Genomic DNA, 21,150 nt, shown 5'->3' with positions numbered 1-21,150 from the left:
TGGGTTGTGTGCTGAGTTGCAAAATGTCGCGGGATCAGAAGTCGCATAAACATCCCTAGGCGAATTAATTACCTAGAAGTCTCTGCTACTGTTGCAGGGTACTCTCTACGGCGTTCAATCCAGTTGCTCTTTGTCGCTGGTTGCGATGACCATTGGGTGGTGGAGGTGGCCGCGAGCGGATCCTCGTGTTGTCTGTGCCGCTAACTGGTCTTTTTTGCTCGTCGAGGGAATCGATGAAACAATGTGTGATGCGTTCGTTGACAATATTAACACGATCCGTCGGTTAAACAGTCAAAGGTGGAATGAGTATTTGCCAAGCAAGTCATACAGTGGCCGTGGGCTCTGGCGATCTATTGGCGTTGAGACCAGTGTGGTCGATGGATAGACTGCATCGTGGAGGCAGATACACTTCAAACTGCTTCGCATTTGCATCTCTGACTGCTGCTGCAGATGATTGTCTGGGCGGACTCTTGACGCTTTGCATTCTTGTTGCTTCGATGGGGGAGCTGATTCTCTAAGCGCAGTAATTACGGACCTCACAGCCTTGGGAGTGCTGCGGATATCTTATTCGTCCATTTCTATAAATTAAAATATATTTAATATATATCCTATTCTCTAAGCGCAGTAATTACGGACCTCACAGCCTTGGGAGTGCTGCGGATATCTTATACGTCCATTTCTATAAATTAAAATATATTTAATATATATCCTATTCCAATAGAAATGGACGTAGGAGATATCAACAGCACTCCCAAGACTGTGAGGTCCGTAATTGCTGCGCTTAGAGAATCAGGTGCCCATATATTTATATATAGATATATACAATATATATACCGATATCTATTTATATATGTTGTGGTTAATTTTTAATCGCGTTTGTAAGTGTTAGGTAGTATTCCGAGTTAAACGAATTAATTGTCGGTTTTGATTTTATTTATGCGCTTGTTTGTGTTATCGGTTTTTCAGTGTTCGAAAGGAAACACACAATTTTACTAATGGTCGAGTTAGTATGCCAGTTTGTGTTCGTACATCTACTATTCTTACATGACCATCTCGTCCCCGATACAATGCGGCCTAGTTGCCATACGGTTGGAGGAAGGCATTCATCATGTATGATGACGCATTATCCCGCATTTGGTTCCTTCTGGATCGTTTTCCATCGATGTCTCTTATGGCGAATTCATGATGAAGTATCTTAATTTTTCCCCATCGGTCTATTAAATTAGTAAGTCTCCTTCTACCTCAGGTATTGCGAGAAGTGAAGCTCCTCTGAAGAAATCTCCAGGTGTAAGAGCTGTGAAATCGGAGGGATCTTGCGAGAGTAGTGAGATAGGTCGTGAATTTAGTACGATTTCTATACGAATAAGTAGTATGGTAAGTTCCTCATAATTGAATTTATGATTACCTGACGTTTTCTTTAAATAGGATTGAAGGCTTTTCACAGCTTTTTCCCAGAATCCGGCCATGTGAGTAGGTTTCTTCAATCGGTTCCTTGTTGTGCATATTTTTAACCATTTATGGGGAAACTTCTGTAGTAAAATTTACAAACTCTTTCTCTGTGGCTCTTTGAGCTCTGATAAAGTTTTTCCCATTGTCGTTTATAATTTTTGATGGAAATGCGTTGCGAGGAAAGCCGCAGAATACAGATCTGAACATAGCTTGAGGTGTACTGCCTTTGTCGTGAAATACACAGACAGCCATATACCCTTTTCTGAATTAGGAAGAACTTAACATAGAGGCAGAAGCCTTGTAATTCTACATTAAAGTCAGGTGCGAAATTGCTGCTATCTTGCCACAGTTCTTGAATGAGGATTTTTATTTGGATCATTGTTGGCGAAAGCCATCCTGCGGGATCGAAAAGTTTTGCCACCGAAGAGAATACATGACGTTTGGTTATGGCGGATATTGCAGATATTGACTCAATTGTATATTGATCTGTTATCGCATTCAATTGAATCACGAGGATTTTGGAGTTCTGAGTTTTTCAAATTTGAGGAAGTTTGTATCTAATAAGTATTCACTTTTTATGTTTTTTATCTCGGGATGATTTGATGTAATTTTCTTTAGGGGCAACCCGGCTGAACTAGGGCTCTGATCACTGTGATTCGCACGCCAATGACAGACTTTGGCTACCTATTCCATCAGGTATGTTGTTTAATGTATGTTTGTGTTGTTCTAATGGTAAAATAGGGTCCACGATTGATGCCAAAGGTAACTGTTTTAAGTTTGTAGTCCCTGATTCGACTATTACTTGATTTTCAGAAGACTATATGTAGAAAATCTTGGTCATCTTTATGTACTAAAATTTGCTTATACATTTTTTCTACATCTCCGTTAAAAACATTCGCCAATTTAGTATTAGCAGCATGAGATCAGGTTGCAATGTTGGCCCTGTGTATAGTACACCATTGAGTGATTTGCCTGAGCTCGTACACTTTTAGGAATTAAAAACAACTCGTACTTTTGCTGTGATTTTATCTAGTCTTAGTACCCCATGATGTGGAAGATAAAAAGATAAATATCTACCATTTAGTACAGCTTCTTCCATATGATTGAGGTCAAGATATTCATCCATCACGTTATCATATGCTGATTTATGTTCGCTTTCCTTTATTAAGCGTTTTTTTAAGCTTAGGAATTATTGGACTACTGATATTTTAGAGTGGCCTAGATCTTTAGTTTCTGGAAAAGGTGGGCTTGAATGAGAGTGGCACAACATAACGACCATGTTCGTTTCTTGTTGTTGTAGACTTGTAATAGGCTTCGCATGCCAGGTCTTCTTCTGAAGGTTGTATGATCTAAGGTAATTCTTCTACTTCCCAGAATTTTTTGAGTTGATTATTTAAATATTCGTTCTAATATTATTCAATATTTTCTACTTCAGTTGTGAAGGAAGTTTTTCTGTAACTTAATATCGATCCAAAGATTATATTTTGGTCTAAAAATTTATTAGATATTTTCTCTATATCCTCAAGAACTATTTCAAGTATTAAGTCGCTGCCCCATAATATGTCGATTTGTGATGGATTATGGCAGTTGGGATCTGCTAATTTAAGGTATGAGATTATTTTCCACGAATTTTTATTTACTTCATAGTTTAGAAGCAAATTAGTGAGCTGCGGTACAACAATGTCTTGTGCATCTAATCGTATATCCGCGTTTGGATGGACTATGGTGATTGAATTTTAAATTTGAAAACTGGAATTTTCGAATGGCAATTTTAACCGATTCTGAGCCTTTGATGATATAAAGGATCTTTGAGAACCTTGATCTATTAATGCTCTCAATTTGAATAAATCTCCCTTTTGTTCTATAGAAATGACTGCTGTGAATAAAATAATTTTGTTTTCGTTCTCTGAATGAAGAGCTTGAATTTCTTTTTTATGTATGTGATTTTGCTTCATATTTGTAAAATTGGTTATGTGAAGCAATGAATGATGTCGTCGTTGACTGTACACACCACTGAATTCGCTTTCACAGTATTTTTCCCGTGAGAATTGAACAAACAGTTGATGCAAAGTTTATGTTGTCGGAGAAGATTATTCCTATCTGAAACGGACAATTTCTTTTATTATTATTATATGTCAATAACGTTAATTTTTTACTAATAATATTGCAATATAATATTCAATGACGGACGTAGCGCCTTATCGTAGAACGCTCAGTTCCTGCTCTTTAATATGAATTGGACATTTGTCTGAATATGCGAAATCAAGATGAATTGGTCGCGTAGAAAACACCAATAGATTGTGCAGAAAATATTTATATGTAAAATTATGCGACCGGTCAAAGAAAAAAGCGTGCGATCGCGATTTCGGTTTTTATACAATTCAATTCTTTATTACAGTTCATATATCACTTAGCCTAAACCTTAAGATAACTACAAAAAGGGGAAAGTGTAATTAATTTCCTTAAATTATGGTAAAAGATTAAGGTGAGTATTTTAAGTAGTATTATTAGGGTAAGTATTTTATATAAACTATAAATTTTATAATTTCAGTTGAAATCTTTAAAATTTGCAATTTATAGTATTTTAAATAAATTAAATATTTATTTTAATATTAGCATATATGATGTCGCTTGACGCAACACCGGCCACCTTGACAGGATCATGATCCTTCAACATCGATTGGCATTAAGGCGAGTTTATGAATAGGGCGCTTAATTGTGCTCGCCTTGGTTGCCATGTCTGCCACATGTACCTTGCCGTCTTGCCCTTTTGCGGCTGCAACGACTCGTCCAAGTACCCACTGCTGCGGTAGTACGTTGTCTTCGTGAACGAGGACGGGATCTGCGGGCTGTAGATTGCGCATCGGCTGCAGCCATTTGTTGCGCTCCTGAAGGCCAGTCAGGAATCTTTTGGACCACTGTTAGTGCTTCTCCGTAGTTGGGGTCCTGTCTCAATGCTGCTAGGAGACGCGAAGTCAAAATGGCAAATTGATGTGGAATGATGTAGTGTGGCCCACTCGGGATCTTATTGTTCGTTGGGCTCATGTGACCCAGTGCTCTGCCGAACTGCGGTTTCATATGAGTGTCCGAGTAGTTTACGATCAGCTTTAAAGGGCATTCTGACTTGAAACCGCTCGCTCTGGTGTGAATTTGTTTCTGAAGGTAATTCTTCTAGAGCCCAAAATTTTTGGACTACCGAATTAAGTGACATTAGGTCTTCTTCAGCTTGGCATATTGTGCTATTTACTTCGGGAGGAGGACTTGCTGACATATTTGCCAGACTCAATCCATTCCAAACAATTTTCTGTAGCATTGGTTCATTAGAACCACTTTTAATTTGGTCAACAGCTAGCATATTGAAATAGGTTTCTGCTCCCAATAACATATAAATCTTTTGGGATTTTTGGAATTCTCGATCCGCCAATTCAATATTGTGCCAAATTTTTCAGCTCATAACATTGATGTTTCACAAACTCGAACTTCTGTTGGACCAGAAGCGCCTTGAAAGTTGGGCAGGCAGTTAGATGGTGCTCCTTCGACTTGCACTGTTGACACGTTGGCTGCTTAATATTATATTTGCAGCAACTAAAGCTGGCTTCATCCAGTGCTTGTGTTGCTGTTTCATGTGATTCGTGCAGGTTGCGGCTACGAGTTTCGTCCTCGAACCGCAATTTATTTTTTATATGTATATATATATATATAATAAATTTCATCGATAACCGCTGAAATCTTCTTGAGGGAGTCTTGAGTTGTGAGACGTTACGAAAGATGTTTCGGCAATTGACGTTCTATTTTTGGCTCAAATAGTTTTAGTAATTGATTTCGTTTCAACAATTATGTCCTCTAACTCCCCGCGCGCCATGTCGTCTTCATCAATCTTTTCAATTTTAAATTGGCATTTCATTAACTTTTCACTGAGTGAATTTAATATGTCGAGCCGACATTCCAATTCAATTGGCTCTAACGACATGATTTTTTTCAGAAGACCCATTTTAATACGCAAAATGCTACTTTTTGCCACCGTCCTTTGACGCTTTAACGACTTTAAGTCTGTAAATTCGTTACCTAAGGGTAAAATTTGTAGATTATAAAAAAAGAAAAGTTTTGGACAAAAAAAATTTTTTTTAACATCTAGAGGTGGCCCTCAGTTTTAAAGTAAATTTCGAGTTCAAACTTTTTGGGACAAGAAAAAATTATTTTTGGTTTAAACTCCTTACATTTATATTATATAAAAATTTTGCAGTTTGCATTTTCTTGCCTCATGCGTCACGTTGGTAGCTGCAAACACAACCTCCAATAAAAAACTAAACGCGATGTTTGTATGCGCAAGTTTGTTAGACCTATGTGTGGTATCATGACCGCGTCCCCGTGGACTTCGATCTGATGCACCTCCATTGATAATCGAAGCAAAATGTTTTGCGGTTGCTGCTAAACAAACGTTCAGATGTTTGTACATGGTTTTCAGCATGTTATGCCATCAGCAGATTATTTACGCTTCGTCAGGGTCACCAGTTTTAGTGTTTGCTTATTAAAAATTGTTATTTATTTACGTCAATATTGTAATTGAAAATAATATTATACTTAATCATGTGGTGCTGGTGATCGATGCACCGGCACGTCCGATTGCGTGGGAGTCCATGAGTCCTTAAGTTTTTTTTTTTATTTCAATTAGAAAGTATTTTGTTTACTAAATGAGCTGAAAGAACATTACCAGACACTCTCCATTTCCATGCTGTCGGTAGTTATCAAGATTGCAGCTTAAATGATTTTAACTTTGCGCTGGCACAGACTACGATACCTATGGTTAAGGAGATTTTAAATATTATAAAAACCATATCTATGCACAGTAGATAGAACACAAAAGACTAAAGAGGAGCACATAGCTTTAAAAATTTCATTTAATTCAAAAAGTATAACCCTAGGAATAGTAGATTTTAGCGACTCTTTGTGTAGGAAACTTTCCACGATCCCTAAATTTTATTTTAACCGTTTATAATTTTTTTTTCTAGTTTGTCCACGATCTCAAAATGTGTTTCTTATTTCAATGTAGATACTCGTATTTGTAAAAATAATACCACAAAAAAGTTGAAGTTTAACAATATACCGAATTTAAAAACTTCGACCAAAATGTTTTTTTTTTAGTTTTTCGTTTTTATTTTATATTTTCGCATTTTTAACATATATGTATTTGTATAAAAACTAACAATAACTTATAGTACTTTCTATAAATACAATTAACCGAAGATTGTCATAAAAGTTTAAAAAATAGTTTACACTTATTTTAAAAAATTTTAGATTGGAAGTAAAGAATAAGCAAAAAGTACTAGCAGCTTTATATTGGAAATATGTATAGTTTAATTAGAAACCTTTTTTGATTTAGATTTGCATGTGTTAACTGTTAAAATCTTTAAGTTCTGCGATTTTTTTTGATAACAGAAAAGAAAATGTGTTAACATAATTTGAAATAAGCGATTTATTTGCTGAGTACAAACCATATACTTAAATGTTTGTATCACCAAAATAGATTTTTGTTTTTGTCAAAATATATACAATCTGGATATTGAAGAAGATTTTAATTGCAATAAGCTAAATATCACTTGAGGTTTGTTACCAATAAGAATGTTTAACGTAATGTTTATTTAAAACCGAAGCTCAGAATAATTGGAAAAGAAGAAAACTGTATTACACTATTGTAACAATTGTATTATTTTACTTTTACTTATTGTGATAAATATTTTTGTAATAATTTACCATTGTAAATTTCGACATGAATAGAGATCAAATATTTGCATTGCACAGTAAATGGTTTAAAAGAAAAGTTAATTGGACTGGGACTTTCAACTAACACACGCAAAGCTACTTTGCAAGACGGTCTTTGCGAGCATTGCGGAGTTACCATTAGCAACAACGATGGCTTCGATAGGAACGCTGATTCAGTCCAAAGTAGTGTTATGTAGATGAGGGTGGTTGGGCGTTCAGCATTCGCATTGAAGTAATGAGCCTTCAGTCATTTAGTGGTATCGGAAATCCAACTCTTGAGGAATGGCTAGCCGACTTTGACAATAATTTCACAGCGGTGCAGTGGGACAATCTGCAAAAGCTTGTTTATGAAAAGCAGCTGCTTAGAGGTGCTGTTTAGATTTTTGTGCGAAGACAGCGCGGTATCAATAGTTGGGGAATGCTAAGCAAGCATTAACTAAAGAATTTGCGTAAACAGTATCAGCTATTGAGATGCATCGTCAGCTAAGAACTCGGCGGAAGCGCCCAAACGTGAATATCTACATATATGGCCTAATGAAGTTAGGTGTACCAATAAAGTTAGATCATTAAAAATTTCACTGAGAGCATCCCTGACTCTTTGGCGAACAAAGCGAACTTTTGGCTAGTACGATTGCAGAACTCAAACACAGATTCTCATATACGACAATATACGTTCAGGGCGTCAACTCGGTTCGATTTTGCCTCTAGGGAATCACGAAGACATAGGTAAAAGGGCCACAAAACTGCAAGTAGGTGATACGTTACTATCGATGTGGGAAGATAGGTCACTTTGCCAATAAATCGGAAGTTGAAAGGCATAGGCGGCAGTATTTTAAACATGATGGGCAGTTGCAATCATAAAACAAACATTGACTCGTGTGATGTGTGTGGTGGAGAAAGACAGTGATGACCAATGTTTCCATCCAAACCAGTATATGACATGAAAACCACGCCTGTCGAGGAGATATACCACTCCTATGAATATGAGCTGTTGGCTATTGTGAAGGCACTTAAGAGAAATTGAGAGTATACTTAATGGGAGTCCATTTCAAAATCGTCACTGACTGTAACTCTTTCGCCATGACTATACGGAAGAATGAGGTTCCAGTGAGTGTGTCTCGTTAGGCGACAATGTTGCAGGATTATGACTATGAGATCAAATATCGAATATGAGGAATTTTTTTAGAAGCCATTTACTTTATACAGATTTTTAAAAATAATGGTACCTTCATTAATGGAAGAGTATATTATCCGAACCGCACAGAAGCAAGGACTTACTTCAAAAGCAGCTAAGGTTGTAAGAAGTTGTATCGAATGCATCGTAATATACGTATGTAAATAACGCTAAGACTGGAAGGAAGGAGTTGCTACTAAATCTTATTGATAAAGAAAATCGGTCATAAAGCTTTTTTAATTTTGATAATGTTGGACATATGAAGCAAACAACGAATGCTTATAATTTATATTGGTTTTAGTAGACAACTTTTCGAAATTTGTGTGGTTGTATTCCAGAATTTTTGAAGGTACAAAAATTTTTTAGAAAATGTGTTAATACTAATCTTTCTAATCATAATTAACTATAAAAAATCATTGTTTAACATAAAATAACAAAGTTAAGAACGAAAAACTCAAAAATTACGTTGAAAAGAGTCTACGTACAGTATACACTGCTTGCAGATTTTAAGAACGATAATGTTTATCAGTTGGCATAAGAAATTTTGTGATAAAATATAAAAAGAAAAAAAATTATGCAATGAAATTTAAAAAATTTAAATAAGAGTCGAGCGACGGTATAGATCAATTAATATAGAGGTCCTAATGAAGTTAAGCCACTCAGTCGTCATTCGAGAAAGCTATCTCTTAGAAACGTCAGCTTAAATCTCAAAGAATATTGATAGAGTGTGTTTAAAACTTGCACTCGATATATATATTAGGAAGCACATCCCACTTGAACAGCAACCAAAAAATTAAAGAATTGAAATATTATTTAGTTGAACAATTTAGTTTATTATTCGAATTTTATTATTACGTTGTACACAATAAAATTCCATAATATACATGTTTATTTATTGAACTATATATAATATCGGATAGGTAACGTATCGAAGTGTTACGCGCAATAGCTGTCGTATCGAATTATAGGTGCTGACGCAGTGTAGAATTGAATGTTTTTATCTGTTGCAAAAACCATCCTTTTTGTTTACTGAGGCGGTGTTCTGGCGCGATGCTGTGGTGTGTTGTGTTGTCCCGTGTGGTGATGTATGAGTGTGGTGTATTGTAGTGGGTTATCCTAGGGTGTGCCCTTATTTTCCGGGTGAAGCGGTATACTTGGCGGGAGGAGGTTATACTCATTTAAACATCCTGGGCCCCTAGGCGAGTATTACACGTATATGCTTTTGCATGTATTTCGGCGTAGTGCTGATGGCCGAGGGCGCGGCATACATGCTGTAAGTGTAAGAAGCTATTTTGGTTGTAAATGCATGTTATATATTTTGATATTGGAGTTGGTGCTTGAGGTAGTAAATTTACGTATTTATTTGACTTTGTAGTTGGTTTTACTACTTATTGTATTTCCGATTTCTTCTTTTATCGGTTTATTATGCGGATTTTTTTATTATTTGATTTTTCTGTTTTAGCGGCTTTTCTTTGCAATTTCTTTTTTTTTCGGCTTATAGGATAGCGACTCCACGCCTGGCTCAGATATAGCCAGAAGTACAGTGGTTGGCCGGGAATTGAGAACGGCTTTTTCTCGAGGTAGTAATGTGGTAAAATCGATATATAATATTTATATTTGTAATGTCAATCTACTTTTTTGAAGTAGGATTTAAAGATTTTTATAGCTGATTCCCATAAACCACCCATATTAGGAGCGCTTATATCGATGCGATAATTGCGACCTTTGCTTTTTTTAGTCTATTTGCGTCACTGTATAACATTGGGATTATGGTGATCCTTAACTTTATTTTTTAATTGTTTCATAATTATAAAAATTTAGGCAACTATGAGCCACTTTACTAAGATAGGTGTCGATTTTTCGACTTTCTAGGACAACTATGCTGCGAACGATATTATGTATGGACGCGGGCGATTGTGGCCAAGAATCGGGAGATTCGAATATCGTTTAGATTATTTGAGAATTGTGGCCAGGATTTTCGCTTGTATCATACTTGTAATTGGCGAAAGCCATCCTGCGGGGTCGAAATTATTATTGCGGATAATGCGGATATTAACTCAGTAGGATATGAAAACTGGTCAGATATCGCATTCCATTGGATCCGCTGTATTTTTATGTTGAACTGCCCTTTTTGAAATTTAAGGAAATTAGTGTACAACAAATTTTCTTTTGGAATATGTAGTAATATATTTGGATGATTTGGTTGTTTTATATATATTTGTGTTTTTAACACTGGGGTTGTCAGAAGAAGCTCTGACTTGGTTTTTTGTGCCAATTTGTGGAGTGTTGGAAAGTTGTGGCTTTAATGATAGTCAGACGATGTATCGGCCGTTATTTGATCGAGTAGTTGTGGCTTTGTGGAAGTCTTCCCAATACTGATCTTCTGGGGTTGTAATTGATATGATGGGGCGGTTTTCTAACACCCTGAGTTTTATTGTGAATTAACGTATTCTTTAGTGTTTTCGTCAACTGGAATTGTTGATGTGGAAACTGGTTCTGTAACTGGTCCACTTAGAATCCAACCAAATATAGTGTTTGGGGCTAGAAGGGTGGTTGAAATTTTTTCAACACCTTTAATTTTTATTTGCCGTATAAGTTCGCTGCCTATTATAATATCTATTTGAGCGGGGCGTTGCAGTTGGGATCTGCTAGCTTTAGGTGCGAAACCTTCTGTAAATGCTTGTTATTTATGTGATAGCTTGGAAGCATGTTAGTAAGTTGCGGTAGGACTATAGCTTCTGCTACAATTCGCTTATCCGCTGGGGGAGATATTAGGGTAATGGGACAGATTTTGTGAGAGTTTAGCTTATTTTGTGCACTAGACGCTATGAAAGATTTTTGTGATTCTTGGTCTATTAAGGATCTAAGTTTATAGAGTTCTCCTCGATGTTCGATGGAGATGACTGCTGGGGGTAGTAACACCCTATTTTGTATTTTGTTGTGTAGCGTTTGAGTGTTTTGTGCCTTTGGGCAACATGGTGTCTTTTGGCAATTTTCGGGGTTTGCTTATAAGCGCTGATTTGGGGTGAGCTAGGAAATGTGCTGTAATGAAGCATTGAACGATGTCGTTTATGACAATAAACTCAATTAAATTTGCTTTCGCACTCTTTAATTGTATGCACATGTGACAGGCAGTTTGTACAAAGTCTTTTTGTTTTTACAAAGTTATTTCGGTCAATAATATTAAATTTTTTGAATTTCTCGCAATATTTGAGCTTATACCTTCCTGCACACAGTTCGTATGACGTTTGTTTGTATTGTTCGAAGGTGAACGATTGATTTTTGAAAAAGCTTCTATTTAAATTGTTGTTGCTACTGGCTTGGGGTCTATTGAAGCTTCTATTGAGGTCGTTTTGAACGTTTTTAGTTCTAACTAGTTTTTTTGTCTACTCTTTATGCTGTTACGTATTGGGTTGCTAGAAATTCATTCATTTGCTGCCACGTTGGGCATTTTTCCCGCAATGAGAGCGATTGCTCCCACAAAAGTAACGATTTTTCTGGTAATGCTGCGGTGCATATATTTACCAGAATGGGGTCCCAGCTATCTGTGGGAATATTTTGTGTCAATAAAACCGACAAACAATTAGAAACAGTGGATTGTAGTCTAATAAATTCTTTCTGAATTTTAGGCAAGTTCATTAGTATCGTTACTTGCTTATCGACCAATATTCTTTCATTTTCGTATCTTGCTTTTAGATCTTCCCAAACCAAATTGAAATTATCGTCATTTTGTGCGAACTGTTTTACTATTATGCCTGCTTGACCTTTTGTTTTGTATCAGAGGTGATACAATTTTTGTGCATTTGATAATTTTGGGTGGCTTATGTAAACGGCTGTAAGCATGTCCCGAAGGACGGCCATTGTTCATAACCACCATGAAAAGTTTCTGTGTCACATGCGTGCACCTTGAGATGGATGCCTGAACTTGCCTCTTGATTTTGTATGTGTGGCCGCTCTACTCTCGGATGTGGAGTAGGTGCAATTGCATTTATTAGCTTTAATTGATCAGAAATCATAGCTTTTGTTTCTTCGTACTGGTCTAAGCAGCTTTCGCACGGCTCTTTAAAAACTGTAAGTTTTAATTTTTTACTTAGAGCAAACATGTTTTGTTCTTTTATTTGTGCGCACCCCTGCTAGACCAATACGTAAGCAAATACTTCACGCACTTGTACGTTATTATGTATGTATTTTGATTTTTTTCTCGTACACTTATTTGTTTCTTCTTTAACTTGAACCCTTTGTGTGATCACCTTCTCTTTTTATTTAATTAGGTATCTGTTCACTTTTATAATTTTTAACTTATTGCATCTCTTCACCCCTTCACTTTGCCTTTTTTTTCTGCCCTATCACTTAAAATCCTTTATAATTTTGCGTATGTGTATTGTTTAGTTAATTTTGATCACTATTTTATATTTAAATCCCTTTATTTCTACTTTTATATCACTGTTTTCCTTATATGTAATTTTTTGAGTTGTTTTCTGTTTAACACATGTTCTTTTTACTTTTATTTCACCGAAAACCGAACAACGAGAAACGCACAGGCAATTTAGTCACGCATATGTCCCTGCTCGGACGCCATGAAAATTCTCAAGCATTTTTGAGGAAAAGAAATCTAGTTGGGATGCGCGACTATACTACCGGTAAAAGCGTCCGATCGCGATTTCGGTTTTTATACAATTCAATTCTTTATTACAGTTCATATATCACTTAGCCTAATTATCTTAAGCTAACGGCGAATATTTACAAAAAGGGGTAAGTGTAATTCATTTCGTTAAATGATGGTAAACAATTTAGGTGAGTATTTTAACTTGTATTATTAGGGTAAAAAATTTATATTAAATTAATTTAATATTTTTTTTAGTTTTAGAATTTATGATGTCGCTTGATGCAACAGGCATTATTAGTTATTAATTTTTATAAAAAATTAGTCAACACAATCACAATTAACAAATTTTAACCACGTTGGTCGCCAAATATTTCCCTCTATCAATACTCAAAAATATATACTTTTAATCCTTGATCTTTTGTAATCTATTTGTTATATATTCGGCTAATTTTGGAGCAGTGACTTTTGAATATTTGCCCATTTCTTTGAGATTTAAGCTGACGTTTCTAAGAGATAGCTTTCTCGAATGACGACTGAGTGGCCTAACTTCATTAGGACCTCTATATTAATTGATCTATACCGCCGCTCGACTCTTATTTAAATTTTTTAAATTTCATTGCATAATTTTTTTTCTTTTTATATTTTATCACAAAATTTCTTATGCCAACTGATAAACATTATCGTTCTTAAAATCTGCAAGCAGTGTATACTGTACGTAGACTCTTTTCAACGTAATTTTTGAGTTTTTCGTTCTTAACTTTGTTATTTTATGTTAAATAATGATTTTTTATAGTTAATTATGATTAGAAAGATTAGTATTAACACATTTTCTAAAAAATTTTTGTACCTTCAAAAATTCTGGAATACAACCACACAAATTTCGAAAAGTTGTCTACTAAAACCAATATAAATTATAAGCTTCGTTGTTTGCTTCATATGTCAAACATTATCAAAATTAAAAATGCTTTATGACCGATTTTCTTTATCAATAAGATTTAGTAGCAACTCCTTCCTTCCAGTCTTAGCGTTATTTACATACGTATATTATGATGCATTCGATACAACTTCTTACAACCTTAGCTGCTTTTGAAGTAAGTAAGCCTTCTTAAACGAGTAGTGTCCTTGCTTCTGTGCGGTTCGGATAATATACTCTTCCATTAATGAAGGTACCATTATTTTTAAAAATCTGTATAAAGTAAATGGCTTCTAAAAAAATTCCTCATATTCGATATTTGATCTCATAGTCATAATCCTGCAACATTGTCGCCTAACGAGACACACTCACTGGAACCTCATTCTTCCGTATAGTCATGGCGAAAGAGTTACAGTCAGTGACGATTTTGAAATGGACTCCCATTAAGTATACTCTCAATTTCTCTTAAGTGCCTTCACAATGGCCAACAGCTCATATTCATAGGAGGAGATATACCACTCCTCGACAGGCGTGGTTTTCTTTGTCATATACTGGTTTGGATGGAAACATTGGTCATCACTGTCTTTCTCCACCACATTCAAATATAGACCCATTAAATTCGATGATATTATCAACCTGCTGCAGTATGTTGTTAAAAGTGATAGCTTGATATATAATATCACCTTCATGGATGATAGGAAAAAGTATTTCTAATTCACACGCGTCAATGTTTGTTTTATGATTGCAACTGCCCATCATGTTTAGAATACTGCCGCCTATGCCTTTCAACTTCCGATTTATTGGCAAAGTGACCTATCTTCCTACATCGATAGTAACGTATCACCTACTTGCAGTTTTGTGGCCCTTTTACCCAAGTCTTCGTGATTCCCTTGAGGCAAAATCGAACTGAGTTGACGCCCTGAACGTATATTGTCGTATATGAAAATCTGCGTTTTGAGTTCTGCAATCGTACTAGCCAAAAGTTCGCTTTGTTCGCCATAGAGTCAGGGATGCTCTCAGTGAAATTTTCAATGATCTAACTTTATTGGTACACCTAACTTCATTAGGCCATATAGATATTCACGTTTGGGCGCTTCCGCCGAGTTCTTAGCTGACGATGCACCTCAATAACTGATACTGTTTACGCAAATTCTTTAGTTAATGCTTGCTTAGTATTCCCCAACTATTGATACCGCGCTGTCTTCGCACAAAAATCTAAACAGCACCTCTAAGCAGCTGCTTTTCATAAACAAGCTTTTGCAGATTGTCCCACTGCACCGCTGTGAAATTATTGCCAAAGTCGGCTAGCCATTCCTCAAGAGTTGGATTTCCGATACCACTAAATGACTGAAGGCTCATTACTCAGCGTTCCTATCGAAGCCATCGTTGTTGCTAATGGTAACTCCGCAATACTCGCAAAGTCCGTCCTGCAAAGTAGCTTTGCGTGTGTTAGTTGAAAGTCCCAGACCAATTAACTTTTCTTTTAAACCATTTACTGTGCAATGCAAATATTTGATCTCTATTCATGTCGAAATTTCCAATGGTAAATTATTACAAAAATATTTATCACAATAAGTAAAAGTAAAATAATACAATTGCTACAATAGTGTAATACAGTTTTTTTCTTTTCCAATTATTCTGAGCTTTGATTTTAAATAAACATTACGTTAAACATTCTTATTGGTAACAAACCTCAAGTGATATTTAGCTTATTGCAATTAAAATCTTCTTCAATATCCAGATTGTATATATTTTGACAAAAACAAAAATTTATTTTGGTGATACAAACATTTAAGTATATGGTTTGTACTCAGCAAATAAATCGCTTATTTCAAATTATGTTAACACATTTTCTTCTCTGTTATCAAATAAAATCGCAGAACTTAAAGATTTTAACGGTTAACACATGCAAATCTAAATCAAAAAAGGTTTCTAATTAAACTATACATATTTCCAATATAAAGCTGCTAGTACTTTTTGCTTATTCTTTACTTCCAATCTAAAATTTTTTAAAATAAGTGTAAACTATTTTTTAAACTTTTATGACAATCTTCGGTTAATTGTATTTATAGAAAGTACTATAAGTTATTGTTAGTTTTTATACAAATACATATATGTTAAAAATGCGAAAATATAAAATAAAAACGAAAAACTAAAAAAAAAACATTTTGGTCGAAGTTTTTAAATTCGGTATATTGTTAAACTTCAACTTTTTTGTGGTATTATTTTTACAAATACGAGTAACTACATTGAAATGAGAAACACACTTTGAGATCGTGGACTAACTGGAAAAAAAATTTAGAAACAGTTAAAATAAAATTTAGTGGAAAGTTTCCTACACAAAGAGTCGATAAAATCTACTATTCCTAGGGTTATACTTTTTGAATTAAATTAAATTTGTAAAGCTATGTGCTCCTCTTCAGTCTTTTGTGTTCTATCTACTGTGCATAGATACGGTTTTTATAATATTTAAAATCTCCTTAACCGTAGGTATCGTAGTCTGTGCCAGCGCAAAGTTAAAATCATTTAAGCTGCAATCTTGATAACTACCGACAGCATGGAAATGGAGAGTTTCTGGTAATGTTCTTTCAGCTCATTTAGTAAACAAAATACTTTCTTATTGAAATAAAAAAAAAAACTTAAGGACTCATGGACTCCCACGCAATCGGACGTGCCGGTACATCGATCACCAGCACCACATGATTAAGTATAATATTATTTTCAATTACAATATTGACGTAAATAAATAACAATTTTTAATAAGCAAACACTAAAACTGGTGACCCTGACGAAGCGTAAATAATCTGCTGATGGCATAACATGCTGAAAACCATATAAACATCGACACCCTGAACGTTAGACTCCATTAGGTGACAACTTTGGATGGTGGATTGGTGGATTCGACCAGATTCGCCATAGTGCTTGGTTTGTTTGTTAAAAGGATGTGTTGTGTATGTCAAGTTGAAAAATTAACCACAGGTTTTTCCAATTTTTTGATTTTTGTCGGTTTTTAGATACAATGTCCGTCTTGAAACGCACCCTTTTTTTAATTTGACACAGTGAACCAGTGCTAACAAACAAATTTTTAGCGGTTCATAATCATGCGTTTTTTAATGTTATTGATCCCTCAAAATGTTACAAAGAGCAATACCAACAAATTCAAAAACAATTAAGAAACTTTGCTAGTAAATTGGTGAATAAGTGGGAAACGAGTCATAGGTAGATAGATTGGCAAAATAAGAAATGGTTAGATGGAGGATTTCCGTCCGCGATGAAATACAAATCTATCATTTCAAGTGACAATGATATTATATCCAACATGTTTGCAGAATTTTTCAAGTCAAACTACAAACTACGTACTGTGTCCGAATAATTGAATTAACGCTCCAATTATTTCTGAACGACGTCCTACTTAATTTAAATAAGTTAAAACCATCGTTTAGTTACGGCCCAGACATGATACTCTCATGCTTCCTAAACAATAGTGCCAAATATATTTACTTGCCTTTGACAATGATATTTAATTCCTCTCTTAAACAATGTATATTTCCTTTAATATGGAAACAGTCATTTATAATCCCTTTGCATAAAAGTGGATTTAGGTCCAACATTGAAAACTACAGAGGTAACGCAAAACTACCAGTTATACCTAAACTTTTTAAAGATATTATTCTTCATCTCAGCATGGATTTCGTAAAGGGAAATCGACTCTAACAAACTTGCTTAAATTTGTAAACCATGTATCATTGGTATTTAGGGAACATAAGCATACGGATGTTATATGCACAGACTTTAGCAAAGCTTTGGATAAAGTAAATCTCTCGATTCTCATACATAAACTTGATCTGCTCAGCTTTCAGCCAAGATTTCTTCAATGGGTAGCTTCTTATCTTTATAATAGAGCACAACGAGTTATATTTGAGGATACTCTTTCAGATACTATTAATGTCAGGTGTTCCGCAAGGTAGTCATCTTGGCCCGATTCTGTTCTTGTTGTTTATTAACGATATTTCTTCCGTAATAAAATTCTCAAAAATTTTATTATACGCCGACGACATAAAACTTTTTAAATCATACAGTTCAACTGATGCAAGGTGTCTGTTGCAAACAGACTTAAACAATTTGGTTGCATGGTGTGATAGAAATTATTTGCCATTGAATCTCAATAAATGTAGATTTGTGCACCCCTCTCCTTATGTAATAAAAGACCATAGTCTAGAGCTAGTTTTTAACTATGTTGATTTGTGAGTCAATATGGACGCTAAGCCTAATTTTAGTCTTCATATTGACACCATGGTCTTGAAAGCGAAAGCTGTCCTCAGTTTTGTTAAACGTTGTTCTAAAGAATTTAGAGATCTGTACATTACGAAAACACTTTTTACAACTTTGGTTAGACCTATATTTGAATATGGCTCTGTTGTATGGAACCCTAGCTACCAAACCCATTCTGACAAGTTAGAGTCTGTTCAAAAACAATTTTTACTTTTCGCCCTACGCATTACCGAATGGGTAAGACTACCTCCATACACTGGTCGTTTAAAAATTATACATCTACCTATACTTTCTAGTCGCAGGGAAATGCTTGGCATAATATTCTAAGTAAAAATCTTGAATGGAACAGTTTGCAGTTCTTTTCTACTGTCCGAAATTAAATTTAATATCCCGGTTCGCTTTTCGAGGCAGTTTAGATCTTTACTGTTAAAAGGTGAGGAGGGTAATCTTTGGGTTATTATTATTATAATTTTGCACACAATGGCTTGTGAAAACTGAAGATATCTTTCTAGCACAATACTCCTGGTTTTACATGCCTCCATCAATTCATATAATTTGTATACATTGCGCAGATATTTTAAAAATGTTTCGTTACCAATAATAATGATATTAGAAGGAGCGCTTGAAGCCAGATAATGAAATCAAGCAGCTTTTTTTTAAATGTGAATGAGTTACCGGACAGTTGTATTTCCGAAAGCTCTGATTTGAATTATATTTCTAAGCATTTCCTTGAATGTTAAGTAGGAAGAATTTATAAAAAATGTATTTGTGTTATAAAAAACGAAGAATTACAGCTAACATTTGGTACTTTTTCATATTTTTCATATATGTTGTATATAAAATAATAAAGAAAAACAAGAAAATTATCGAAATTTATTGATAAAGTATTTGTAATTAATAATTAATAAAAATAACATTACACTTAAATCGAAGGACGAACCTGTCACATCTATAGCGACCACAAAACATTAAACCAATTGAAACAATTAAGTTTCGTTCTGAGGTGCTACGAACATTCAAATCACTAACCAGTTGATTTGTTCGGCCTAGATTTCAAAATGACAGTATAGCTTTCGCAAGAGCATGCGAGAAAAGTCAGAAATTTTAAACAACCCGGCAAACATTTGCGACTCTTAAACGCTACGAATCAGGAGACATGCTATTCGATCATATTAGTTTCGACGATGTAGATCCTTTTCCTTAACATATCCGTAACCGCCACTTTCTCACAATCCGCTTTACCCGACATGATGACACCACACATCGCAAAGCTCGAATCGTTAATTAGATTGCAAGGTTGGGAGTTCTATCATTTCATCAGATCGAGGTCGTTAATTTACATCTACTTTATTTACAGAGCTGCTCGCTCGGTATAACACATATGAAGACAACAAAGGGTAAGTCGAAAAATGGCATCGTACGTTGAAACGTTTAATTTTATGCATCAACTCAGAACATTGGACAGACTTTCACCGACCATCTCCTAGCCCTACGAATCATCTACAAGCAAGACCTAGGGCGTCACCTGCTGAGTTAAATTATGGTTCAGCATTGTAAATTTTTTCAGAATTTTTTATACGTTGCTGTTGACATAAAACGCCGTTAATTACTCAACTCCAAGAGAGGATCATCAATCAGATCATGGAATGCATCGACGCTATACGTTACATTTAAGAAACTCACAGAAACATTAGCATCACTCGTAGTGCTGTTGGGTTAGTGTGTGTTTGAGCTGCTTAATAATTACCGCAATATTACAACCCTGTTACTGACTTGATACACTGTTGCTGATGCTCAGCTGATAATCTGCTACAATATTGCAGTAGTTATTTCACGTAGACCATGTTACTTAAAATATGAAAATTTTAACGTACATAATTGCAGACGAATTGTTGGAAAATGAAGGTCATACTTTTTTGATAAATACGGACATAAAAAAGACAAAGAAATCGGATTTTGTTTAAATAATACTGCAAAAAAACGAAAAGTGTTAACAGTGAAATACCTTTTCAGTAGTATTGAATTACGCCAAATTTTAAGCGAAAAACAAAGAATAAATTTTATCGATCATAAAATTTATATTTTCTACAAATTGCACTTACAATTCCTCCCCCGTCTAAGCGCGTAATCAAAGTTTGTATGTTGCTTTTGTTTTGCTAGTGATGTGCAACAGTTTAGAAACAATTTACCGATAGAACGTGTGACGTTGACAGTGTTGCCAGAATTTTCGCTAATACTGCCGCAATAAATCCAGAACGAACACATCTTAATTAACCGATTGGTCCCTTAATCCTTTAATTCTTTCCCTTTTCTCATGGACTCTCATGCCATTGAACGTACCGACAGCAGAGATCATGAACATCGAACATATTATATTACTAACAATGTGTATAAGTTTTAAATTACAATAGTGAAATGAATAATTTTGAATTTGTATGGAAATCTATGGCTTTAGACCATGAATTAATTATATAAGGTTGTGTCGATGTGCTCGATTTTATGACTCAAAAATACCCTTTAACAAATTCCGTATTACACTTTTAAAGTTTAATCCGATATACCAATACCCACATATCTAGTGCTAACTTTTGGTTTTTAAATTTGAACATTCACACTCTTCCAGCTATACAATTTTTCATCAAAAATGTATGTTTCTTAAATATTATACAATTTAATTTTGGTTTATAGAGTTCAAACTTAGCAAAGGCTTTTATAAAGAAGGTAAGTACTTGAATTTTGTGTTGTTTCTAAAATTTATTAAATATAATTGCAGATAAAAATTATGGTGTCCTAAACATTGGATGTACAATTGTATTTATTTCTAGATCTCAAATGAACATAAAATTCTGTTACATCTGCGATTTTTTGGGCCTCAGTTGCTAAAGACTGTAAAGAAAAAAATCTGTACATTGAAGTGGAAGGTACCTGTACAAGAAAGTACTATTTTCTAAGTGTTAAATAAATATTAATTGGATA

The 21,150-nt window shown here is 34.8% G+C and overlaps 2 long non-coding RNA genes across 3 annotated transcripts in view; one reads left to right on the top strand and one right to left on the bottom strand.

The window, feature by feature from the left end:
* The window catches only part of LOC106620454 (uncharacterized), a 42,036-nt gene extending 23,174 nt beyond the window's left edge, over window positions 1-18,862 (top strand). Inside the window, exons 4-6 of one of the 2 annotated variants that reach the window (XR_004978511.2) lie at window positions 16,393-16,479; window positions 16,547-16,609; window positions 16,667-18,676. This is a non-coding gene — a long non-coding RNA (uncharacterized lncRNA). The other variant, XR_001330828.3, reaches the window with a different exon arrangement.
* Window positions 184-3,895, bottom strand: LOC118682722 (uncharacterized). Its single transcript, XR_004978524.2, has 3 exons — window positions 1,406-3,895; window positions 1,045-1,312; window positions 184-578 (listed from the first exon to the last, which is right to left on the bottom strand). It is a non-coding gene; the product is annotated as an uncharacterized lncRNA (long non-coding RNA).
* Window positions 18,863-21,150: the final 2,288 nt, after the last annotated feature.

The sequence above is a fragment of the Bactrocera oleae genome, chromosome 5, assembly GCF_042242935.1.
Source record: "Bactrocera oleae isolate idBacOlea1 chromosome 5, idBacOlea1, whole genome shotgun sequence".
Lineage (NCBI taxonomy): Eukaryota > Metazoa > Arthropoda > Insecta > Diptera > Tephritidae > Bactrocera > Bactrocera oleae.
The sequence above is the reverse complement of the archived record's forward strand: the minus strand, read 5'-3'. Positions and strand labels throughout refer to the sequence as shown.